The 27,523-nt window shown below is 38.8% G+C and overlaps 2 long non-coding RNA genes across 5 annotated transcripts in view; both read left to right on the top strand.

Annotated features, from left to right (window-relative positions):
• LOC104970580 (uncharacterized) overlaps positions 1-819 on the top strand; it is a 29,820-nt gene extending 29,001 nt beyond the window's left edge. Inside the window, exon 4 of the long non-coding RNA XR_817062.4 lies at positions 575-819. This is a non-coding gene — a long non-coding RNA (uncharacterized lncRNA). The remainder of the gene's footprint in view (positions 1-574) is intronic.
• A 13,372-nt stretch (positions 820-14,191) lies between these two features.
• LOC101906228 (uncharacterized) lies at positions 14,192-27,250 on the top strand. 4 transcript variants are annotated; one of them, XR_009493603.1, is made up of 4 exons: positions 14,192-14,903; positions 15,713-20,544; positions 24,043-24,125; positions 25,764-27,250. It is a non-coding gene; the product is annotated as an uncharacterized lncRNA (long non-coding RNA). The 4 variants fall into 4 exon arrangements; XR_009493604.1 differs by having other exon boundaries at positions 14,199-19,593; positions 20,071-20,544; XR_240871.3 differs by having other exon boundaries at positions 14,206-20,141; positions 20,432-20,544.
• The last annotated feature ends 273 nt before the right edge of the window (positions 27,251-27,523 follow it).

The raw sequence follows: 27,523 nt of genomic DNA, 5'->3' as shown, positions 1-27,523 counted from the left end.
TCTCCTTTACTTTCTTATTGTTGACTCCGGACCACCAGGTTCCGGTCCATTAAAGGACCTCAACACTTCTCCAGTCCTGTGGCCACTGCTGAGCTTTCCAAATTTGCTGGCATATTGAGTGCAGCACTTTTGCAGCATCATCTTTCAGGATTTGAAATAGCTCAACTGGAATTCCATCACCTCCACTAGCTTTGTTTGTAGTGATGCTTCCTAGAGCCCACTTGACTTCACATTCCAGGATGTCTGGCTCTAGGTGAGTGATCACACCATAGTGATTATCTGGGTCGTGAAGCTCTTTTTGTACAGTTCTTCTGTGTATTCTTGCCACCTCTTCTTAATATGTTCTGCTTCTGTTAGGTCCATACTATTTCTGTCCTTTATCGAGCCCATCTTTGCATGAAGTGTTCCCTTGGTATCTCTAATTTCTTGAAGAGATCTCTAGTCTTTCCCATTCTGTTGTTTTCCTCTATTTCTTTGCATTGATCACTGAGGAAGGCTTTCTTATCTCTCCTTGCTATTCTCTGGAGCTCTGCATTCAGATGCTTATATCTTTCCTTTTCTCCTTTATCTGAAGGAGATATCAGAAGCTCTTCAGCTGCAATGGACCTCTCAGAAGTGTGGCGGAGAGGAGCTACCCCCTGCCCAAGGTCAGGGGCGGCAACTGAGAGTGCCATTCTGCATTGGCACAAGAGCGGCTGAGAGGAGCTACTCCACGTCCAAGGTCAGGGGTGGCGGCGGAAACGAGCTACCACACGGCAGAGGTCAGGGTGGTGGCCGAGAAGAGCAATCCCACGTCCAAGGAGTGGCGGCTGCACAGGCTCAGGAGGGCTGAGAGGAGCTACTCCACGTTCCCCTCCACCTCTTCCCATCCCATCTCTGAAATCATTCTTTTATGCAAAATGAATATAAAGTCATAGGATCACAGAGGAAGAGAATTTAGAGAACAAGGGTGATTTGATGATTCCATACTTTTTGAGGAGAAAGAGTGATGACGGATGAATGGATGAGGAAGTGGTAGCCATGGAGACAAGTTGCTGGTCCCAACTCCACTTCACACCCTCCAGCGGGAAAGTCTTCCCCAACAGCTAGCAACACCTTGCAGAGGTTTTTGCTTAAAACTAAATGATTAATTAGGCAACAACAAACCCTTGTTAGGCAAGACAAGACAGAACAATAGAGACAAATGTGGGCTTTGATGGAACACTTTCAGACTAGCCCACCCCTGCTTATCCAGAGTTGAGGCTGCTCCCAGAAGCATGGGGTTCCTAGAGATCTGCGGTCTGGGGGGCTCTGGACAAGGACATTCACAGAGATCCCAGGTATGGCAACCAGAAGGCTATCCTGAAATGTGAGCTGAAAGCCAATGTGAGGCAAACAAAGAAGAAACTAGTCATGTGGAAGAGAAGAAATAGGTTAAAATAAATGATTGCACAATTTATTGTGGGGCAGGGAGGAAAGCACCGGAATAGATTTTAAGAACAGAAAGGGAATGAATCAAATTCATTCAAAAGAATGAGAAAACAAATAAAGAATGAAAATAACAAAGAGCTCTTAGATTAAAAATTATAGATAACTTTTAGGTTAAAAATTATAGATAACAAAAATTGGTTTTACTATTTGAATACAAACCTAGAGTATCAGTCACAAAGACATTTAAGTAAGTTGTTTTCTGCATCTTTTGGTTTGTTTTCTTTTTGCAAATTAGACCAAAACTTTATTGTAAATACTGTCCCTATTTCCTGAATTCACATTTCTAAATAATCTACTATTTAAAATAATCTCTGCCCTGGGCAACTCACTTGGCTTTATTGAGAAATGGTGCTTTGTAGACAATATTGTTATCTGGAAAATCTATTCAGTGACATTAGTCATTCAGTTCAGTAGAGTTCAGTCACTAAGTCGTGTCAGACTCTTTGCGACCCCATGAATCGCAGCACGCCAGGCCTCCCTGTCCATCACCAACTCCCGGAGTTCACTCAGACTCATGTCCATCGAGTCTGTGATGCCATCCAGCCATCTCATCCTCTGGCGTCCCCTTCTCCTCCTGCCCCCAATCCCTCCCAGCATCAGTCTTTTCCAAAGAGTCAACACTTCGCATGAGGGGGCCAAAGTATTGGAGTTTCAGCTTTAGCATCATTCCTTCCAAAGAAATCCCAGGGCTGATCTCCTTCAGAATGGACAGGTTAGATCTCCTTGCAGTCCAAGGGACTCTCAAGAGTCTTCTCCAATGCCACAGTTCAAAAGCATCAATTCTTCGGTGTTCAGTCTTCTTCACAGTCCAACTCTCACATCCATACATGACCACAGGAAAAACCATAGCCTTGACTGGACGAACCTTTGTTGGCAAGGTAATATCTCTGCTTTTGAATATGCTATCTAGGTTGGTCATAACTTTCCTTCCAAGGAGTAAGCGTCTTTTTAATTTCATGGCTGTAATCACCATCTGCAGTGATTTTGGAGCCCCAAAAAATAAAGTCTGACACTGTTTCCACTGTTTCCCCAACTATTTCCCATGAAGTGATGGGACCAGATGCCACCATCTTAGTTTTCTGAATGTTGACCTTTAAGCCAACTTTTTCACTCTCCTCTTTCACTTTCATCAAGAGGCTTTTTAGTTCCTCTTCACTTTCTACCATAAGGGTGGTGTCATCTGCATATCTGAGGTTATTGATATTTCACCCAGGAATCTTGATTCCAGCTTGTGCTTCTTCCAGCCCAGCGTTTCTCATGATGTACTCTGCATAGAAGTTACATAAGCAGGGAGACAATATACAGCCTTGATGTACTCCTTTTCCTATTTGGAACCAGTCTGTTGTTCCATGTCCAGTTCTAGCTGTTGCTTCCTGACCTGCATATAGGTTTCTCAAGAGGCCGGTCAGGTGGTCTGTTATTCCCATCTCTTTCAGAATTTTCCACAGTTTATTGTGATCCACACAGTCAAAGGCTTTGGCATAGTCAATAAAGCAGAAGTAGATGTTTTTCTGGGACTCTCTTGCTTTTTCCATGATCCAGCGGATGTTGGCAATTTGATCTCTGGTTCCTCTGCCTTTTCTAAAACCAGCTTGAATATCTGGAATTTCATGGTTCACGTATTGCTGAAGCCTGGATTGGAGAATTTTGAGCATTACTTTACTAGCGTATGAGATGAGCGCACTTGTGTGGTAGTGTGAGCATTCTTTGGCATTGCCTTTCTTTGGGATTGGAATGAAAACTGACCTTTTCTGTCAGGAAGCATTTAACAGGAGGCTTCCTGTGTGCTGCTTTGGATCTGTCAGGAATTCTCTGTTCCTTATTAATTCCTGAATATTCAGGAATTAAGAGGAGAGGCAAGCCTCTCCCGTGACTGAGGAATCCAGGCCTTTCCTTCATTAATTTTTCTATACAGTGATAAGTACCCTCTTCCTTTTTATGAACCATATGGTAAAAGTGGTTATTTACAACTCTCTCTTTCATATGGATAACCTCATGTTTTCTTGATAACTTGTAAGTTTTGATGTTATCTCTGATGAAAATAACTATCTTGTAAGACAGTATAAATACCTACACAATGTTGAATAAAACACCTTTGCTCCATCAGAGCTCTGGTCCCCTTGTCTTTCTTTCTCTCTCTCACAGTATTTCTTTGCAGCGCAGAGGCCCTCTGAGTTCACTTTCCTGCCCGGGCTTCTGAGACCCTCTCGAGAAGGTGCTCTGCATCTTCACCCCATCAAGAGGGCGCCTGAGGCCTCCATGAACAGAGCAAGCTCCATGCCAGGGGCTTTATTGGCTTTCTGCGTAAACCAAGGAATATCAGCCTCTTTTTCTCCTTTACTTTCTTATTGTTGACTCCGGACCACCAGGTTCCGGTCCATTAAAGGACCTCAACACTTCTCCAGTCCTGTGGCCACTGCTGAGCTTTCCAAATTTGCTGGCATATTGAGTGCAGCACTTTTGCAGCATCATCTTTCAGGATTTGAAATAGCTCAACTGGAATTCCATCACCTCCACTAGCTTTGTTTGTAGTGATGCTTCCTAGAGCCCACTTGACTTCACATTCCAGGATGTCTGGCTCTAGGTGAGTGATCACACCATAGTGATTATCTGGGTCGTGAAGCTCTTTTTGTACAGTTCTTCTGTGTATTCTTGCCACCTCTTCTTAATATGTTCTGCTTCTGTTAGGTCCATACTATTTCTGTCCTTTATCGAGCCCATCTTTGCATGAAGTGTTCCCTTGGTATCTCTAATTTTCTTGAAGAGATCTCTAGTCTTTCCCATTCTGTTGTTTTCCTCTATTTCTTTGCATTGATCACTGAGGAAGGCTTTCTTATCTCTCCTTGCTATTCTCTGGAGCTCTGCATTCAGATGCTTATATCTTTCCTTTTCTCCTTTATCTGAAGGAGATATCAGAAGCTCTTCAGCTGCAATGGACCTCTCAGAAGTGTGGCGGAGAGGAGCTACCCCCTGCCCAAGGTCAGGGGCGGCAACTGAGAGTGCCATTCTGCATTGGCACAAGAGCGGCTGAGAGGAGCTACTCCACGTCCAAGGTCAGGGGTGGCGGCGGAAACGAGCTACCACACGGCAGAGGTCAGGGTGGTGGCCGAGAAGAGCAATCCCACGTCCAAGGAGTGGCGGCTGCACAGGCTCAGGAGGGCTGAGAGGAGCTACTCCACGTTCAAGGTAGGAGGGGTGGCTGCACTTTGCTGGAGCAGCCATGAAGAAATAGCCCACGTCCAAGGTAAGAGAAACCCAAGTAAGATGATAGGTGTTGCGAGAGGGCATCAGAGGGCAGACACAGTGAAACTGTAATCACAGAAAACTAGCCAATCTGATCACACAGACCACAGCCTTGTCTAACTCAATGAAACTAAGCCATGCCATGTGGGGCCACACAAGATGGATGGGTCATGGTGGAGAGATCTGACAGAATGTGGTCCACTGGGGAAGGGATTGGCAAACCATTTCAGTATTCTTGCCTTGAGAACCCCGTAAACAGTATGAAAAGGTAAAAAGGTAGGACACTGAAAGATGAACTCCCCAGGTCAGTAGGTGCCCAATATGCTACTGGATATCAGTGGAGAAATAACTCCAGAAAGAATGAAGGGATGGAGCCAAAGCAAAAACAACACCCAGTTATGGATGGCACCGGTGATAGAAGCAAGGTCCGATGCTGTAAAGAGCAATATTGCATAGGAACCTGGAATGTTAGGTCCATGAATTAAGACAAATTGGAAGTGGTCAAACAGGAGATGGCAAGAGTGAACGTCGACATTCTAGGAATCAGCGAACTCAAATGGACTGGAATGGGTGAATTTAACTCAGATGACCATTATATCTACTACTGCGGGCAGGAATCCCTTAGAAGAAATGGAGTAGCCATCATGGTCAACAAAAGAGTCTGAAATGCAGTACTTGGATGCAATCTCAAAAATGACAGAATGATCTCTGTTTGTTTCCAAGGCAAACCATTCAATATCATAGTAATCCAAGCCTATGCCCCAACCAGTAACACTGAAGAAGCTGAAGTTGAACAGTTCTATGAAGACCTACAAGACCATTTAGAACTACCACCCAAAAAAGATGTCCTTTTCATTATAGGGGACTGGAATACGAAAGTAGGAAGTCAAGAAACACCTGGGGTAACAAGCAAATTTGGCCTTGGAGTATGGAATGAAGCAGGGCAAAGGCTAATGGAGTTTTGCCAAGAGAATGCACTGGTCATAGCAAATACCCTCTTCCAACAACACAAGAGAAGACTCCACACATGGACATCACCAGATGGTCAATACCGAAATCAGATTGATTATATTCTTTGCAGCCAAATATAGAGAAGCTCTATACAGTCAGCAAAAACAAGACCAGGAGCTGACTGTGGCTCAGATCATGAACTCCTTATTGCCAAATTCAAACTTAAATTGAAGAAAGTGGGGAAAACCACTAGACCATTCAGGTATGACCTAAATCAAATCCCTTATGATTATACAGTGGAAGTGAGAAATAGATTTAAGGGACTAGTTCTGATAGACAGAGTGCCTGATGAACTATGGATGGAGATTCGTGACATTGTACAGGAGACAGGGATCAAGACCATCCCCATGAAAAAGAAATGCAAAAAAGCAAAATGGCTGTCTGAGGAGGCCTTACAAATAGCTGTGAAAAGAAAAGAAGTGAAAAGCAAAGGAGAAAAGGATGTCTCTCTAATATCCATTAATCTCTTCCTTTTCTTCAGACTACTGAGATGTTCCTTCATATATCCACCTGTTTATGAAATCATTGGCACCAAGAAGTAAGCCTGTAATGACTTAGTTAAGTCAACATACTCCATCCTATTTGGCCACAGCCACTGGTGCAGTGCTGGACATATGATCTATGCCAAGCCAGTTACTGTGAAACTGTAGATTTCTTCCTTTCACTGTGGCAGATACTTTTTTCTCCTGAATATGGACAAGAAATCATGTAACCTTTGGAATTTTTGACAGCCATCTTGTGACCTGGATGGAAGCCAGGTCTCAGATGATGCTGCAGAAGGAGAGAGATGAAAAGGATCAGGGTTCTTGAAGAACACATTGCTCTACTGAATCAAATCATCCTTGAAATTCATTCCATATTAGGACTTTCCAGCTTTGTAAACTATTACATTTCCTTTACAATTTTAGCCATATTTAGCTCATCTTTTTTGATACAAGGCAGTGATGCTTTGTGCTTTCTGATCTTACAGGGATGACCTCCTGTCAAATCAACAAATATTTATTGTTCATCTGCTGTATGTGTGCCTGTCACTCTATTAGGTATAGGGGAGAAAATGTTATACAAATTAGATAACCTTTGCTTTCTTGAGACACAAACTTTCATTAAATAATCACACCAATATATAATTGTAACTTTGAATAGTATAATAAAAGAAATATTTGTTGTTGTTGTTGCTTAGTTGTGTCCAACCCCATGGACTGTAGGTAACCAGGCACCTCTGTTCATGGGATTTCTCAGGCAAGAATATTGGAGTGGGTTGTCATTTCATACTCCAGGGGATCATCCCAAACCAGGAATCAAGCCTGCATCTCTTTCATTGGCAGGAGGATTCTTTACCTCTGAGCCATCAGGGTAGCCCATAAAAGAAATATACTCAAGGTTACAAAAGACTATAAAAGGAGGAGCTCACCTAGTACTCATTCTAGTCAAAGTTTCCATAAGAAAGGGCTATTTACCCCAGAATTTGGAAGAGTACCAGTTAACTAGGTGACAGAAACATCAGTGACCAAGTTTTGAATCTCAAAGAAAGAAGGTATGGCATTTAAGAAAGTAAATGAATGCCAGGTGTGGTTCACATAGATTAAGTGGGGAGAGGATATGGCATGCCTTCTTTTAAAAGGATACTCCTTGCAGGAGCCTAGGTCTGGAGCTTCCCTCAGGCAATTTATAAACAAATTGGTGGTTTAGTCCCTAAATCGGGTCAGACTCTTGCAACCCCGTGGACTGTAACCTGCCAGGCTCCTCTGTCCATGGGATTCTCTAGACAAGAATATTGGAGTAAGTTCCTATTTCCTTCTCTAGGGGATCTTCCCGACCCAGGAATCAAACCCGGGTCTACCTGCATTGCAGGCAGATTGTTTACTGACTGAGCTACCAGAGCTTTACTCCTGATAAACAAATTAGCTGCCATTATTTCATCCTCTTCCTTATCTCATTGGTGAGACAGTAGAAACTCATAAATTTCATGCTGAAACCATCCTGGACATCTCTTTCTCCACTTTACCTGGAAAATTAGGAATATTCAAGATATATAAGGATTAGTGCAGCATTTTAGTGTGTGCATGCATGTCTGTATGTGTGTGTTTACGAATGTGCATGTATTTATGAATGTCTGTGTGTCTATATGTGCTTATTTATTAAAATATGTGTGTGATATGTGTATATATTTATGAATGTGTATGTGCGTGTAGCAAAGTGACTAAGTAGAGGCTTCATTTTTGTCCATGCTATGGGACCAGGCCTAGACAAATATATATACCTTCAGAATCCATTATTATAAAGGGATTTTCCTCCAAGATTGTCAAAAGGTTAGCTTAGGATAAATGGAACATTTACCAAATTCTTCAAAGTTTGTTGCAAACATCAGCATCAGCTCTTTCTGGTTTCTTCTCTCTGACTCCCAAAAGAACATTTTAGACCTATTTTTCTGCCAAGAGTCAAGTTCCAAGAGCAGAAAGAAGTTATGGTTTGAACACAAAACAAACTCTGAACTGACCCTTTGAGTACCAGACACTTTATTTTTAAAATATTTCTTCTCTCAAGGAAATCAATTTATAGACTTATTTCTTCCATATTAGAAAATATTGGAAATATTTGCCTCCAGGTTCCTTATGCAGGTGGATGTCAACAGCACAGTGTGATGAATATAGCAGAAGATTCAGGAAAAAGAACTGTTTGAGTAGACAATATTAGACAGCACCTTTACAGATAGCTACCAATCACAAATTTAATAACACAGTGGACATGCTTGATAAAATATTTTCAGTTATTGTATGCTATGAAGTAGAAGGAAATATAAGAAGTCATGCTTTCTCTTAAGTATGTTATATTTCTGAGTCATATAATACAACTGTGATTGCACTTATGCAAGTACAAGGTGAGAAATGTCAAGAAATTCTGGCAACCACCAGCAGCCAAGGAGAGGTATAGAAAGAGTCCTCCTCTAGAGACTGCAGAGAAAGCATGGCCCTGCTGACACCTTGATTTTGAACTTCAAGCGTTAAGAGCTGTTGTTTTAAGCCACCCGATTTATCATACTTTGTTATGGCAGTTCTGGTAAACTAACACAAGGCCCTATTGTGAAGTTCATGGAACATCAGATTTATAATTGATTCATTATACTGTCAACCAGCATCTCAAAAGGATTCTTAAGTCTCCTTTGAGTTGTTGGAAGATGATGTTCTGTAAGAATGGATTCTGATGGACCAATAAATTTAAGAAGTATTTCATATCTTAGGCTTTCCTGATGGCTCAGAGAGTAAAGAATCTGCCTGCAATGCAAGAGAAGCGGTTCAATCCCTGGGTCGGGGAGATTGCCTGGAGATGGAAATGGCAACCCACTGCAGTATTCTTGCCTGGAGAATTCCATAGACAGAGGAGCCTGATGGGCTACAGTCCATGGGGCCACAAAATGTTGGACATGACTGAGTGACTAACACTTTCCCTTTTCATATCTTAGTTCTAACTTAAAAATTCACACTAAGTTTTGGGGGTATCAAAGATTATAATAAGTAGAGACATGGACTTTATTCTGTTTACTCTGAATTTCTCAAGTGTATTTGATCAAAGATTCCTCTTTTCATCAAACAGCTTGTGACGTGTCCACAGACAAATATGTTCTGAGAGTCTTGGGTCAGACATGCTAATGTAAGGAAGGACAGGTCCTTGAAGGAGTGTTCTGATCAAAGTTATATTTAGGAAAAAGATTCTGCAGATACAATGGAGAGGAGAGGAGCTGGAGGCAGGAAGGGTAGATCTGAGTAGAGATGAGGGTGGTGAAGAGAGAAAGATTAATGCTAAAGAGAAAACCAAGGGAGAAGGCCCAAGGAGTAGAGATGGTAGACAGCTTTCTCCTATTTACAAAATAACAACTACAGTGGATGCAAAATATATCCTTTTACATGTGGAATTCCTTTTGTCAAATTTTGGATTAGTGTTCTGTATGGTATGGTAGGGACTTCCCTGGTGGCTCAGACAGTAAAGAGTCTGCCTGCAATGCAGGAGACGTGGGTCGATCCCTGGGTTGGGACAATCCCCTGGAGAAGGGCATGACAACCCACTCCAGTATTCTTGCCTGCAGAATTCCATGGATAGAGGAGCCTGGCCAGCTACAGTCCATGGGGTTGCAAAGAGTCAGACACAACTGAACGACTAATACACAGACACACAGACACACACATAATACTGTAGGAGTTGCCTTATTATTTTATTTCCTTTCTTTGGTTTGTTTATTTTACTTTAATATATATATATATATATATATATATATTTTTTTTACCTTAGTGTGGTATTGCTGATTACACATGCTCAAGAATTTAACCAATGACTTAGTCCCTGAAACAAGCAGATGAAAGGCATGAAAGAGAAGAGGTACTATCAAAGTATTCTTAAATTCCTTAAATCTCATTTCTGACCATGGCTTAAGGAGTAGTCAACCTCTAAGCAATCCCCTCACACCACCCTCCACCTCCAATCCCTCAAGTGATCTGAGACTGCTTTACTTCTTACCGTCAGGAGAGGCCAGGGAGAAGTTTCCTTCTCATCCAGTTTCTGGAAGGCTTATTATGTACAATGGATCTTCAATGGCAGAATTAAGATTACATTTCTATTAAGAGGCCAGAGAGGAGAAAAATGCCACATATGGCTGGAAATTTCCCATTTTCCAATGAAAGGTGACATTCGTTTCTAAGTTAGGTTTAATGTCAGTAAATTAGCTTGAAAGGTTTATGTGCAAATCTGTTATAAACTCCTTCCTACTATATCTCTTAAAAATCTATCTAAAATTAGTACCAGAACATCCTAAGCTTCAATGGCAGGTAATAATGCTCCAGGACTTTTGCTACCACTACACGTTGGCCTACTGCTCGCTTTGGCTTGAGTGCTGTAGATTTGTTCTATTCCTATTTGAGGGCAAATCTGAATAAGAAATGGGAGTTGCATTTTGAATTGAGGTAACATTTAGGAATGATTTAAGAAACTTGATTAATGAGAACACAGACTTTAAAGATTCAGGCATTAGAAGGCTTGTTTTTTACCATTTTCATATTTGAAACAGGTTCTAAATAATGTTCTTTCAAACTGTTATAAAGCATTTATAAATGGCAATGCATAGAATTATTTACATGGCTCTTGATCATGATAAAACACTCCTTATAATAAATTATTATGGAAAAGGCAGTGCTATTAATCATTCATTAAATGTTAATAACATTTATCAATGTTTATTTCCTTTAAAGTGACAAGAAAAATAGGTATTTCATATTGAAAAATACCAACTGAAATAAAGATTTTATTTTTTCCAGATATGACTCTAGACTGAAACAGATTTCTGCCTTTTAAAAATTCTAGTTATTGATATTAATGTAGATGAAAAGAATATGTTTGCATTTTTATAAGACACCCAGTCTCTACAGTAAAGAAGAACTGTGTGAGAATATAAGGAAACAAATTAAAATTGGATTGTGCAGTATAATTTTAGAACATTATTTGTTTCCCTCAGTAAGGAGAGTGTCTCTAAATATTCATGTTCTTATTTAGTATATTTATGCCATCTTCTGGTGATGATCAGTTAAGTTGGAAATATTCAAATTAATAAGTCCTGATAGCATCAAAATAATTTGGTATTTCCAAACAGAATCAGTAACTGCCATTCTTTAGATTGTGTTGTTGTTGCTCAGTTGCTAAGTTGTGTCCAACTTTTTGCAATCCCATGAACTACAACATGCCAGGCTTCCCTGTCCTTCACTATCTCCCCGAGTTTGCTCAAACTCACGTCCATTGAGTCAGTGATGCCATCCAACTATTTCATCCTCTGTTGCCCTCTTCTCTTCTTGCCCTCAATCTTTTCTAGTATCAGGGTCTTTTCCAATAAGTCCACTTTTTACATCAGGTGGCCAAAGGGAGTCCTGCAAAAATGAAAAGGAGTCGCAATAGTGGTTCTCCTTAGTAAATGGATTTACAGTAATTTGATGTTATTACAGTAATTTGACCATTCTGTTAGTCTGCTAGTCCTAATACACCAGAATGGCTGGTAAATAAAATGAGGACTTTGATTTTTGAGGGGATGGAGAATACTGTGTTATGAAACCATACCTGATATGGTAGGTGTAAATCTATTGTACATTTTCGAGTATGACAAACTTTCGAGTATGACAAAGTGTGGTTAAGTTTTCCTGCAGTCTTCTTTCAGAAAGTGGGCTTTTCTTGTGTTAATGCTTGGGAAGACTTAAATCTCTAGACAAGAAAGTAGAACCTAGAAGCAAAGTCAAATTTGGCCAGAAAAGAACCTCATTTTGGACTTTGTTTTGTTGAATTTAGACCTCCAAAAATCTAGAATCATGTATAAGCTCTTTTTCACGAAAGACATGAGAGATTTTGCTTCATGAACAAACTATGACAAACTGAAGCCATTATATTAACCTTTAATAAAGACAACAAAGCTGTAAGATATTCAGAGATGAGTATTGTGGCTCTTAGGGAGTTTCTCTGCTTGTCTCCCTTCCAATCTCCATTTCCACCCCTGGCTGATATGGTAGTCTCTATAGTAACTAGCGGGGCTTCCCAGGTGATTGCTAGTGGTAAAGAACCCGGCTGCCAGTGCAGGAGTTGGAAGAGATGGAAGAGACACAGCTTTGATCCCTGACTTGGGAAGATCCCCTGGAGGAGGGCATGGCAACCCACTCCAGTATTCTTGCCTGGAGAATTCCATGGACATAGGAGCCTGGGGGACTACTACAGTCTATAGAGTCTCAAAGAGTTGGACACTACTGAAGTGACTTAGCATGCACACACGCATAGTAACTAGCAAGAAACACAAAGAGAAAATAAATTTCAGGAAGTATTTTGGAGCTTTGATATACAGTGATGATTGTCCTCTAAGAAATTCTTACTTTAGTATTATTGGAAGTTTCATTTTAACAAGAAGATCATAGTTTTCTTCCCTAACCTAATTGTTTTTTCTAAGAATTGCAGACATGGCTGGAAAAATAATTTGGAAGTATGGAGAGGTGAAATGAGGTTTATAATACATTAATTCTGGATTAATATAACTGTAAATTTAGTTCTTTAAATAGAAATCTGTGAATTGGAAGAGCTATTACTTGAAATGGGTTTCCCTGATAGCTCAGTTGGTAAAGAATCTGCCTGCCTTCAGATGGTCACAGAACCAATTGATTGGTGAAATATGCATGGAATTTTGGTGTATCTGTAAGCATAAGGTCTGCATGCTTCCAATTAGATGTAATAAAGTCCTCGATTCTTGGTTTAACATTATTTAACTAATTTTGTCATAAGTTTTAAGATGCATATATTTGCTGATATGTCAGTAAAAACATACAAAATAATATGTTTTTATTATGACAAATTTAACTATTATTATTGAATGCTTACTTATTTCTAGGCAATACACTAGATACTTTAATACATTATTGCATTTCATTCTAAAAACAATCCTATTACCAATTATTATACCTACTGCAAGCATAGGTTACATAGGTTTGTCAGAATAAGGATCTATCGGTTCTATAGATATGACCATAGATTTTTTGATGGTAACCAAAATGATCAAAGAATGCATATCTGACAACTGTCATGCAATTAGCAAATATCCTGGACTATTAGTAGATAGTTTTTTTTAAATCAGTAGGCATAATGGAATATTTTCATATTGTATTATGAAAAAATCTTCCAGAAAATATGAATGCTCTGTACTAGAAAAAAAGAACAATAACATACAATGAACATACTAAAACACCAAAGTAATCAATCCCATTTTAATGTATCAGAATAATATTTCATAATGCCATGGCTTATACCAATCTTATACCATGTTATACCATGGTATAACATATATATAATGCCATGTTATACCACTGGCTTATAGTCACTGTTCTCATTTTACATTTGGAGATATACCTTCTGAATATTAATATTTAGATAAATAAATATATATTAGTAGCTACATGTAATATGTACAGATTTTAATTAGGGCCACATTAGTTGTATCATATGATATGCTTTTAAAACTTGCTGTAGCTCTAATAAAAAATATGTTAACTAAAACTTAAAAAAAGTTAGTATATGATTTACTTTTTATGTATACTGAGAAATTGCTTGAACGACAATTTCTAGTGGTCATCTATATTCCACCATGTTAATTAAGGGATCTGTTTTTGAATATATAATTTATTTTCTGATATTTAATTTATTAAGCCTGAATTTGTAAAGCTAATCTTCACAATAAATCTGAAATCTCATATCTATATGGTATTATATATATATATATAAAGTGCATATGTTTACTATGTAAAACGTGATGATTGAATCACAATATCTTTCATTAAGTAGGACAGCATAATTTTATTTGAAATAAAAATGTGATCAACAGTTTATATCATATGTGTTGTTGACTAATCCTTTTTTCTATCTCTCTTTTAATTAATGTAATCAGAGAATTTATATTTAATACAATTACTGAAATGTTAAGGCTTAAGACTGACATTTTCTTTCTTGTTTTCTGTTTGTTTCTTTCTGTTTTCATTAGTTTCTTTTGCCTGCCTTCCTCTTGTATGCTTGAACATTTTTTAGAACTCTATTTTCACTAGTCTATAGTGTTTTGAGTCTTTCTGTTTTTACAGCTTCCTGTTGATGTTACTCTATGTATAACATTATATAGAAATAACATCAGCCTATTGGTGCTGATGTTTTACCAGCTAGAGTCAGGTATAGAAATGTTGCCTCTCTCTGAACATTTTTTTACTCACATCTTGTATAGTGTATGCATTTCCATTATATGCCGAGTACCATAAAAGACAGTCATAATTTTTGCTATGACCCCCACACATAATTTAGAAATTCAAGAAAAGAGGTAAAATCTATTATATTTATCCATGCCTTTTCTCTTTTCATTGTTACTTCTTCCTTCCCAATGTTCCAGATTCTTTTTTTAAAATTTCCTTTATTTTTAGAGAACTTTCTTTAGCCATTCCTTTAGGAAAGGTGTGCTAGCAAAAATTTGTCTTGATTTTCTTTCATCAGAGAATGTCTTTATTTCCCTTTCCTTCCTGAAGGATGTTGTCATGGGATAATGAATTTTGAATTGGCAATTCTTTTCTTCCTATGCCTGAAAGATGTTGTGCCACTTCTTTCTGGCCTCTACCATTTATGAGGAAAAGTATCCTGTGAGTTAAATTGTTTTTCCCCCATAAATAACAAGTCATTTCTCTCTGACAGTTTTATAGAATATTTCATTGAATTTGGGTTTCAGAAGTTTGACACTGATATTTCTTGACTAATCTTTATGGTAGAATGATCATGGCTTTCAGGTTAAAGATGTTCTTAGGACTTCAGTCTGTTAAGTTAAAGAAGAGCAAAGTTGAAAGGAAATTACCACCTATCACAAACCAACTCAAACAACATGTAATTCCTTCTTAGTCCTTTGAGCCATAGCTAAACATACTTATACTGATTCAGAATACTTTCTGAATGATGACAAACATATTTAGGTACGGGTAAGTTTGTTTTGAGAAGGCAATGGCACCCCACTCCAGTACTCTTGCCTGGAAAATCCCATGGACGGAGGAGCCTGGTATGCTGCAGTCCATGGGGTCGCAAAGAGTCAGACACGACTGAGTGACTTCACTTTCACTTTTCACTTTCCTGCATTGGAGAAGGACATGGCAACCCACTCCAGTGTTCTTGCCTGGAGAATCCCAGGGACAGGGAGCCTGGTGGGCTGCCATCTATGGGGTCACACAGAGTCGGACATGACTGAAGTGACTTAGCTGTAGCAGCAGCAAGTTTGTTTAGTTTCTTATTTTCATATAAAGTTAGTCCTTCAATATCTTGAGAACTATTTTTTTTGACATATTAGATATGTGAGAGACATAAAAACCAGAAGTCAGTATCAACCATCTGTTATATGGTAATAATTTTAATGTATTCAGTGATGCCTGATTTAATCATTTTTAAATTTGGTTTCTTGATTTAGGAAGAAGCTTCATTACTGACAAAGATATGTTGTCATGAGAAAAGAATAGAAAAGGTGATATTCTTCTTGAGAATGCCTTCTCATATACCTGATGTGTGACAAGGTTTACTGCACACCACTAAAGTCACTAAACAGTTTTAAAAAGGACTGTTAAAGCCAGATAAAGAAGTCAAAATTGACAGCTCATAGCCAATGGTATGTTGACTCTAGATCCTACTTTTCTGGTTCTGTGAAATGCATTGAAAAGTGAGTTAACAGTCAAGCCCAGATATGGGGCACATTGTGTGCTAGCAGCCAAAGCCAATTAATACAATAAATTACTTAACTTTCAGATGATTCCATGGTCAGTAATTAAAACTGAGATTAAATGATAATTTTCCAGGCATTTTATTAGTAGTAAAAATGGCAAGCAAAAACAGGATAAATGGTTTTAAGAGGAGAGAAATCAAATTGAGTACTTGAGATGAGGCTAAATCATGAAAGGTCTTAAAAACTGGATGGAGAAATCTAGAAATGATGCAGCAAACAAAAGGAAGTTTTTTAATTTCACAGAATGAAAGTATTATGTCAGGAAGATTAATCAATTATAATAATTCTATATTTTAGTTCAGATCAGATCAGATCAGTCGCTCAGTTGTGTCCGACTCTTTGCGACCCCATGAATCACAGCACGCCAGGCCTCCCTGTCCATCACCAACTCCTGGAGTTCACTGAGACTCACGTCCATCAAGTCAGTGATGCCATCCAGCCATCTCATCCTCTGTCGTCCCCTTCTCCTCCTGCCCCCAATCCCTCCCAGCATCAGAGTCTTTTTCAATGAGTCAACTCTTCACATGAGGTGGCCAAAGTACTGGAGTTTTAGCCTCAGCACCATTCCTTCCAAAGAAATCCCAGGGCTGATCTCCTTCAGAATGGACTGGTTGGATCTCCTTGCAGTCCAAGGGACTCTCAAGAGTCTTCTCCAACACCACTGTTCAAAAGCATCAATTCTTCGGCGCTCAGCCTTCTTCACAGTCCAACTCTCACATCCATACATGACCACAGGAAAAACCATAGCCTTGACTAGATGAACCTTTGTTGGCAAAGTAATGTCTCTGCTTTTGAATATGCTATCTAGGTTGGTCATAACTTTACTTCCAAGGAGTAAGCGTCTTTTAATTTCATGGCTGCAGTCACCATCTGTAGTGATTTTGGAGCCCAGAAAAATAAAGTCTGACACTGTTCCCACTGTTTCCCCATCTATTTCCCATGAAGTGGTGGGACCGGATGCCACGATCTTCATTTTCTGAATGTTGAGCTTTAAGCCAACTTTTTCACTCTCCTCTTTCACTTTCATCAAGAGGCTTTTGAGTTCCTCTTCACTTTCTGCCATAAGGGTGGTGTAATCTGCATATCTGAGGTTATTGATATTTCTCCCGGCAATCTTGATTCCAGTTTGTGTTTCTTCCAGTCCAGCATTTCTCATGATGTACTCTGCATATAAGTTAAATAAGCAGGATGACAATATACAGCCTTGATGCACTCCTTTCCCTATTTGGAACCAGTCTGTTGTTCCATGTCCAGTTCTAACTGTTGCTTCCTGACCTGCATACAAATTTCTCAAGAGGCCGATCAGGTGGTCTGGTATTCCCATCTCTTTCAGAATTTTCCACAGTTTATTGGGATCCACACAGTCAAAGGCTTTGGCATAGTCAATAAAGCAGAAATAGATGTTTTTCTGGAACTCTCTTGCTTTTTCCATGATCCAGTGGATGTTGGCAATTTGATCTCTGGTTCCTCTGCCTTTTCTAAAACCAGCTTGAACATCAGGAAGTTCATGGTTCACATATTGCTGAAGCCTGGCTTGGAGAATTTTGAGCATTACTAGCGTGTGAGATGAGTACAATTGTGCGGTAGTTTGAGCATTCTTTGGCATTGCCTTTCTTTGGGATTGGAATGAAACCTGACCTTTTCCAGTCCTGTGGCCACTGCTGAGTTTTCCAAATTTGCTGGCATATTGAGTGCAGCACTTTCACAGCATCATCTTTCAGGATTTGGAATCATTCAACTGGAATTCCATCACCTCCACTAGCTTTGTTCGTAGTGATTCTTTCTAAGGCCCACTTGACTTCACATTCCAGGATGTCTGGCTCTAGGTCAGTGATCACACCACTGTGATTATCTGGGTCTTGAAGATCTTTTTTGTACAGTTCTTCTGTGTATATTTTAGTTACTAGAAACTAAATAAAATATTGAAATTACATAATGGATTAACAGTTTATATTGTCAGTAGATTCACTTAGTAATCTATAGAAGCATCTTGTTCAATAACCAGTGGTTAAAAGAATGATGAGTTAAATCTGTCCTCAATCAAATAACAGGTTTAAACACAAGTTAATGAGAAAATCATAAAGTAATAAATCATTCAAAAGCTGTAGATCACCAAAATTGGATAAGTTGTTGTCCTAAAAATTAGGATTTTTGTCTAGATTTTACCACCATCTGGGACAGCTTTTCTTAATTCGTTGAGCATTATGGAGCTTATACGGCCAGGCCACTCAAGATGGCTGTTGTCTTGCTCTCTGCACATCTCCTGCCCAACCAGTACCTGCTTCATCTATACTCTACCCACAGGACTGACCTCCCTACTTGCTCCAGACCCCAGTTAGTGATTGTTCTTATCAAAGGGACAGTGAGGAGCATGCCCCTCTACAGGTTTCCCCGGTAACTGATGAGACAATGTGATGTCAATTCTCCCTACAACTGGCCACCTCCCAACCCCCAACCCCAGGAGGAAAGACAGCAGCCGTGTTGTGCCTGCCATCTGCCATATATGGTGGGGTGTTGCTCTAGGACCTTGCTTCAGACGTGTAAGCTCCCCCATGCATTAAACTACTGATGTCTCTGTCAGGGACTCCAGACTCTTTCTTTGGTCTTGAAGCTGGGCAAATATAGGCCTTGTAAGTCTGCAGGGTGCAGTCCAACAGAGCTACTATGAAAAATGAAGGAACTGGACATTTTCATCTCTAAAGTTTCACCTTGCAATATATTACTGTGTAATATCAATTCTAAGATACGTATTTTTTTTATATTTAACCTCTCTGAAATCAGGATGTGTCTGGATTCTTACAACTGCTAGTTATGTCTATTTATCATTGCCTGTACATATCCACTCTTGGTTGTAGCTTTTAACATCATTTCAGTTGAGTTATGTTACTAAACATGTTAAGTTTTGTTACATTACAAAATTATCAGTATCATTTGGTTTGAAATATAGAATTATTTGGCCTTAAAAATACAGCAGTAGTGCACAAATTTGATACTATTAACGCAAATATTTATCATCAGAGTGAAAGTGAAAACGTTAGTCACTCAGTTATGTCTGACTCTTTGTGACCCCATGGACTGTAGCCCACCAGGCTTCTCTGTCCATGGAATTCTCCAGGCAAAAATACTGGAATGAGTTGCCATTATCTTCTCTAGGGAATCTTCCAGACCTAGGGATCGAACCCTGGTGTCTTGCATTTCAGGCAGATTCTGTACCACCTGAACCATCAGGGAAGCCTTATCGTTAAGGAGTGATTACAGTTTCATGATTTCATGCAAAGAAATACAAAAAGGTTTCATAATATCATAGAGAGATTCCCATTATAGAGATTTTACTGTTTTAGGTTTTGTTACTTTGTTTTGAAATTGCCTGATACTTCAAGCAGGAGAAAATTCCAAATCACTTGGAAATAGAAGAAAATTTCAAAGCAAAAAGAAGCTGGTGTGACCAGATGATGTGTCATGTAGGACTTTCATTAATGCAATGTCATAATTTAATTTGTGACATATTTATTCCATAATTGTTTCAGTGAATCTCACAAATACTGATGCTCTCTCAGGATTGAAGAAACATGGTATGTGCTTCTAAGAAGTCAAAATTGATTTCTGAAATTTCAAGCATTATCTCACATATTTTACTCACATATATGGTTCCAGATCTCTAATGTAGCTGGCTCCTATGTTACATAAAGTCCTGAAAAATTGGTTTAAATGCACAAAAGGTTGAAAGACCATTCATACTTTTTAAAATGGAAAGAGTATTGGTTTTATTTTCTACTTTACAATGTCTGCACAAAACTTGCTACAGAGTCAACATTACAATGAATTTCACAGTTGTTAAGATCACAATGAACTTGTAAGCAAACTCTAAAGAAAAAGACTGAAGCACTATGGATCATTATTTGAGGTACATTGACAGCTGAGGATCATTAGAAATATTTTCTGCTATTAATTCATTTGTGATTGTCATATACAGAAAGTTATGATCAGAAGCTAAATGTAATCTGTGCACCAACAATCTTGATAATTTTTATACCTTTCAATGTTTTCAGATTTCTAATGAGAAATCCCAGCCAGCTCTCAGATAATGAAGTGTCATCAAATACTACAATGCCAGAGTAAGGTAGACATAGTCCTTACCTACATATTAAAAATAACATTTAGGTGTTAAAGTGTGAAAAACTGCTTTCCAATGTATATATATAATTTAAATAGCCAACTCTGCAACATTTTCTCAAGAGTTGCTTTTCTATGTTTTGTGCATCAGTTATTTTTCTTCATGTGTGCAGCAGTATTTTGCAATTATTGGCCATCTTTTACTCCTGATTTCCCTTGTAGAAGATTGATTAGCACAATCAGTCACTAGAAAGCAATTTTCATCACCAAAGGCAGCTTCTTTTCTCTCTTGATTAGCAGCCCTGCTTCAAGTTATTCAGCAGAAATAGATAATCTATAAGAACATTGCCAGACAAACATTCTGATAAGAAAAAGAGGGCCGAACCTGAATATTGCTGACAGTATTCCAGGTGGGTAAATGATCAATGAAGCTGCTCTGCCTTGTGTTTCTATGATATTCCTGTTTTATCTGGAGAACTGAACCTTGAGTACTGGTTTTTGTTTTTCTCATTTTTGTATGAATCTTTGGGTTTTTGAGGAGAACACAAATTTGCTTGCAATGTGTGTGAGGAGAGGGAGAATGCCTATTATAGACACAAACCAATGAATCTATATTTCTATGTGTGTTCTGTCACCCCCACTGGAAGTACTACCTGAAGAAATAAGTCAAATAAAATTCAATTGAACCAGATAATCTCTGTTTGTTCCTTTAAATTATGTCCTATTATGTAATAAATGTTAGCTCTCCTGTTTCAATTTAAAATAAATTTAGGGAGGAAATATTTATGTTGGCAGAAGAAAGATGAAAGAAGCAGCTCAGTAATTCTTCCCTCCTAAAGCTTGCAGTACTTTGCTTGGAAAGAATGCCTGGGGAAACAGCCTAATGGAGGGGAAACGTTCGTAAATTTTGGGTTCACACATAGGTCAAAATCTTCAGTAGGTCCATTTAATAGCTGTGTGCCTTTTAACATTTCCAAACCTCAGTTCTCTCATCTGTAAAATGACCACAATATGTTACTTTGTCAAGATTAGAGATGTTGTATCAAAAAGCTGAACTCACAGTGGGTTCTCAGTAAATGATAGCTATTTTCTTACTTACATCTGTATCTATCTATCTATCTGCCGCTGCGTCGCTTCAGTCGTGTCTGACTCTGTGTGACCCCATAGATGGCAGCCCACCAGGCTCCTCCGTCCATGGATTTTCCAGGCAAGAGTACTGGAGTGGGGTGCCATTGCCTTCTCTGATCTATCTATCTACCTTCAGTTTATTTCTCTTCCTATCTATTTATTTATGTAGCTATGTAGACTTGAGTTGCTAAAGAAATGGCTACTCATGGCTATACCTTTTAACAATCAACACAAGTTAAAACCCTCTTTCTCCATTTCTTTCTGTTACAGTATCACATGCTTGGCAGCAGAATCAATCTCTTTCCCCTCCCTCTACCAAACTCCCAAATCTAGTCTCCTCCAGCCCCTATCATCTTTTTCCTCAAATACAATCCAATACATTCTTTGTCTTCACCACTTCCTCTGCCATTAACAATGTAGAGCAAATCTATCCAACCCCTATCATCAGTTACTATGCTATTTCTCCAAATTTGCCCAACTAAAGGCCCCAAAACAAGCAGGCAAGTAGTTGGATAGGGGAGCAGCTATGAATACTGTTTAGTTAACTGTGCTTCCCTACCTCCCCTACTCCCATTATTCTCCCCTCCAGCTATCAAATTCAGAGAGGACAATTTCTTTGTTTCCTGTTATTCAGTACACTGTTGTTGTTCAGTTCTAATTCATGTCCAAATTTGCAACCCCCCTGGAGTGTGCCAGGCTCCTCTGTCCTCCACTATCTCCCAGAGTTTGTTCAAATTCATGTACTTTGTGTCGATGATGATATCTAACCATTTCATCCTCTGCTGTCCCCTTCTCCTTTTGCCATCAATGTTTCCCTGCATATGGGTCTTTTCCAATGAGTCAGCTCTTCGCATCACGTGGCCAAAGTATTGGAGCTTCAGCTTCAGCATTAGTACTTCCAATGAATACCCAGGGTTGATTTCCTTTAGGATTGACTGGTTTGATCACCTTGTTGTCCAAGGGACTCTCAAGAGTCTCCAGCACCACAGTTCAAAAGCATCAATTCTTCGGCACTCAGCCTTCTTTATGGTCCAACTCTCACATCCATATGTGACTACCAGAAAAACCATAGCTTTGACTAGATGGACCTTTGTCGGCAAAGTGATGTCTCTGCTTTCGAATATGCTCTCTAGGTTGGTCATAGCTTTCTTTCAAAGAGCCAGCGTCTTTTAATTTAATGACTCTGGTCACCATCTGCAGTGAATTTGGAGCCCAAGATAATCAATTACCCATTCAGAATTTTTTTATTTCCTAGAAAGCAAAGTTGAAGGTTTTTTTCCCTGAAAGATTAGGAATGAATGTTATGAAAACCTCTAGGGAGTCTGACCAATTGTGCTTTATCTTCATCTCTTTTATTCTAGCTAACATTTTCAACCTCCAGAAAAGAAAGGTACAACGGACCACTCAATTTCCTGAAATACAAAATAAGGCCTACTTCATGTGTCATCACATGTGAATAAGCCAGTGGCTGCTACATAACTTCCTCTGAATTACCATGATAATTCAAATTGTAAAAGTTCCACAATAGTTCTGCAAGGAAGGAAATATGCTGGGGAATTTACACCAGATTTAAACTTATACAGTCCCAGCTGTTAGGAAAATGCAGATCTGTACCAAAAGCCAAACAAGAGCTGTAGAAAATTTTCTGAATATTATTATGACATGAGGTTAATGTGGTATATTTTTGCTGAAATGTGTAAAACTAAGTTTAGCATATAAGATCCTCTATCATTGACTCCTTATTATAATATCTGTGCAACCAATTCAATTATTCTTAAAATGTGTAAATCTGATTAAAAAGTATCTATTGAATCTATAATATAGTTAATCATATGCACCAAGTGGTTGATACTGATAGTGTTTTACATGCCAGTAGTGAAAGTGAACATCACTCAGTTGTGTCCTTGACTCTGTGGCCCCATGGAGTATACAGCCCTTGGCCAGTAGTGCTGCACATATTGTCTGTCCACCATCCCCTTGACCCTTGCACAAAAGATTTATATGATTCATAGAGTGACTAGGACACTTGTTAGTGATAAGTGTTCTGGGTGATTTAGTTTCTAATTTAGGAGCCCCATTCTTCACCATGGCAGTAGCACAATCAGCTGTGTGGCAATGTGTGAAGGCAAAGGCGGTGTAGATTAGACCTGCAGTTTTGGGCTTTGCCCCCATGAACTTGCATCTGAGTGACCTTATATGGCTTTGATACATGGGAATATTAGAATCAGATGTTCCATTTGACAATCAAATGAGAAAAGGCATTATAGGTAGTTGATACTTATACTTACATTGAAGAGGAAAAGTTAAAATTTTACATAACCTCCTGCTCCTTCTGCCTCTGTAACTCAGACTCCTTGCAAAGTCTGGATCACGTAGGTCATGTAGTCTCAGAAAGTGGGGACTCAATACTAGGAATTGGAGCTTATCCCACTCACCCTTGTCGTACTCTTTGCAATCGCCCAACCCTTACAAACCCGCTTAATCATGCCTGTTTGTGTATAAAAACTCTGTAACCCCTTTGTTCAGGGCTCAGAACTTGGAGTGTTAACTCCTCTGGGCCTGCCAGCATAATAAACTTGCATTCTCCAACTCTCCAAGTGTGGTGCTTGATTTCTCGAGTACTGGTTTCTGCAACATTTCTGGAGGCCCCAGCAAGATTCCAACCATGCTGGCCCCTTGAGCCACTGTACTGGTGGCTCAGCCTGGCTGGAGTGAAGGGACCCCGAGATGAACAAGAGGGTGCACCACCTGATGGTATTCTGGGTTCTCTTTTGGACCAGTGTTCTGACTCTCCAGAAGGCTGAGCCCCGACTGGACTCATTGGAGGGATGGACCAAGTCACCAGGAATGACCACAGGATCAGGTAAGGCCCTGGGGCCAGTCCCCAGTCAGGTCCTACCCCAACGGGTAGAAGAGGAGACTGATCACCTCCTTGGAGCTCCCAGGAAGGGAGCATCAGATAGGGAGAACTGGGAACTCAGAAGAAGGAAGGTATCTTGACTGCTGACCTCCTTGGAGCTCCCAGGAAGGGAGTAACAGTTAAGGAAACCTGAGGACTCAGGAGAAGGGAGGCATTGTGATAGCCTCTGAAGGATTGTGAGTGCGTGATTACTGATTGAACAGACCAAGGGAAATTTTTCATTTTGGAATCTGCAAATCCAATTCTTTTTGCATATGCAATTAAAAACAGCTAGCTTGTTGAAAGGCCTGCCTAGGGAAAAGCTTGTGGTTAACCCTTTCCATGTCCTTGAAATACACAGCCAACTTTGCCTGAGACCTCAGACTTGGGCTAATTAGAACTTCAAGCAAAGGGGAAAAAAATGGAGGTCAAAGAGATATTTTAAATCTCAAACAGAAAACTATAAGATCTCTGTCAGTCTGTCTGTCTGGATTTATGTATGTCTCAGTGTAAGTCTTTTGTTTTTTTCTGATAATATTGTTGAAGTTGTAAATGAGTTCTAATTTAATTGGCCTAAAGAAAAGTAAGCACTTACAAATCAAAAAATTCTAAATACAAAAAAATTAACCTAAATAAATTCCAGATTCATGTGAACTGGGACATATCCAATATTAAATATCTAGTATTAATATTTGTTTGCTAATCTAGCAAAGAAAGTAGGATGTATGTTTTTAATAAAGAAGGTATAAAAAATAAAAATTACATTTTATGAAAGGAAAAGAAAGTAGGTCTGACTTACAGGTGGCTGTTACAAAAAGTGAATAGAAGGTTTGTGAAAAGTGGACCCTGAAAAAAAAGTTTTGTGCATGGTTAGGTCTAACTAAGTTTAAAATGAATTTAATTAAGTTTATTTTATTATTATTATTTTTTTTTTACTAGGTATCTCTTTCCTTCTTTTTTTTTAAATTTTATTTTATTTTTAAACTTTACATAATTGTATTAGTTTTGCCAAATATCAAAATGAATCTGCCACAGGTATACATGTGTTCCCCATCCAGAACCTTCCTCCCTCCTCCCTCCCCATACCATCCCTCTGGGTCATCCCAGTGCACTAGCCCCAAGCATCCAGTATCGTGCATTGAACCTGGACTGGCAACTCGTTTCTTACATGATATTTTACATGTTTCAATGTCATTCTCCCAAATCTTCCCACCCTCTCCCTCTCCCACAGAGTCCATAAGACTGTTCTATACATCAGTGTCTCTTTTGCTGTCTCGTACACCGGGTTATTGTTACCATCTTTCTAAATTCCATATATATGCATTAGTAAACATAAATACAGTTTATTTTTTTTTTTTTAATTTTATTTTATTTTTAAACTTTACATAATTGTATTAGTTTTGCAGTTAAATGAGTTTAAAGTAAGCTGGTGCAAAAACTAAAATTCAGCCTTTCTCTCGGTTAAGAGGACATACTTTCTTCAGATGTTGAACTGCTTTTAATTATAGATTTAAGTTTCTTTACCTCTTAATTGATCTCTTCTATATTTACCTTTGAAATCTTTTGTTAACTTTGGTTAAGTGAATAACTATTATTTTACAGTGACTTATATGATCCTATAAAGAAAGCTGAATGCTGAAGAATTGATGCTTTTGAACTGTGGTGTTGGAGAAGACTCTTGAGAGTCCCTTGGACTGCAAGGAGATCCAACCAGTCCATCCTAAAGGAGATCAGTCCTGGGTATTCACTGGAAGGACTGATGTTGAAGCTGAAACTCCAATACTTTGGCCACCTGATGTGAAGAGCTGACTCATTGGAAAAGACCCTGATGCTGGGAAAGACTGAGGGCAGGAGGAGAAGGGGATGACAGAGGATGAGATGGTTGGATGGCATCATTGACTCGATGGACAGGGGTTTGGGTGGACTCCGGGAGTTGGTGATGGACAGGGAGGCCTGGCGTGCTGCAGTTCATGGGGTCGCAAAGAGTCGGACACGACTGAGCGACTGAACTGAACTGAACCTGACTGAGTGTTATAAACCCTTTTGATATTTATTGACAAAGCCTCCTAAATAACTTAACTTCTAGCTAACTTTGGGATGCTTCAAAGGGCCCCTGAGACATCCCCAAAAGCTAAGCTACTTGAGTTCATTGGACATGTTAAATTACATGGGAAGTACTGTTAAAGGGGTAAAAAATCTTTTCAGGTTAGTTACACTGTATGGTTGATATTACTAATATAGATATCTTAAAACTGTGAAATTCATGATATGGTTTGATATCAGATCTGATATGTCCTGATAAACTATGGTCAATTAGAGTTCTAGTTATCATATTAAAGTGTTACATATAACAACAATGACCAGGTTTCTTTGTCAATTGCAATAGAATTAGATTTTAAACATGACTTCCATGGTTTTATTCTCATGCCTTCAGAAGAATACTGCTAGTTCTTCAAGATTTATGGAAAAGACTTTCTAAGATTAAGCAGATAAACAGATTTTGTTATTAACAGTAAGCTGGACTGAGATTTGGTCTTCTGTTTAGAGAACAAAGTGTTCTTAGAATGCAGCTTTTGATAACAGATAATTAATTTTCTTTGCCTTTAAGTGATTTATATTTATTTTTAAAATCTTTTTGTTACTTTGGTAAAGTAAATATTATTTAAGATTATGGTACATGTAGACAAAGCTCATTCTGCTTCTACAAAAAATAACACCTCACAGTTAGACTTGTGCTATCCTGATGTCCTTAAAACCTGGCAAAACCTGCTTCTAAATCAGGAAATTGAAAATTGATAAACAGCTAAAAAGCAAAGAGCCAGAGTTATGGGAAATTCAAGATGGCCACTTGGCTTTTCCTGGCTCCCTGACAGACCTCATTTTTATTTGATGGGTTAAAGTCTTCCCTGGCTACAGTGTTAATGCCCTCACAATGAGTTCTCCAAAAGAAAAAAAAATATATTTCACCGAATATTGAGTTTTAGTTTTGTTAATTAAGGTCTGTGTTTACTAAGACTCACTTCTGAGATAGTTCCTTGTTATGTTATATTGCTAAAAGTTTTAATAAAGTTATTACAAAAGGCACTCTACGATTGTTTCTAAAGCTTATCTCAGTAACCAATCTTTGGATAAAGGCCAGATGCTCCATGATGTACAACCAGGAGATTAACAATTGGCTATAATCATTTAACTGAGACAGATGACCTGGGGTATACCAGGCTATATCCAATTAAAGTTCTTGACTTAAATTCTTGCTTGTGACCTTACTAATAACTGCTAGCTATATTATTTTCTATGTAGCTTGTTTCAGAAGATTATTTCTTATGTTACCAAATACGTGACTGAGCCTGTGATAAAGTGCT

This window comes from Bos taurus, chromosome X (assembly GCF_002263795.3).
Source record: "Bos taurus isolate L1 Dominette 01449 registration number 42190680 breed Hereford chromosome X, ARS-UCD2.0, whole genome shotgun sequence".
NCBI lineage: Eukaryota > Metazoa > Chordata > Mammalia > Artiodactyla > Bovidae > Bos > Bos taurus.
The sequence above is the reverse complement of the archived record's forward strand: the minus strand, read 5'-3'. Positions and strand labels throughout refer to the sequence as shown.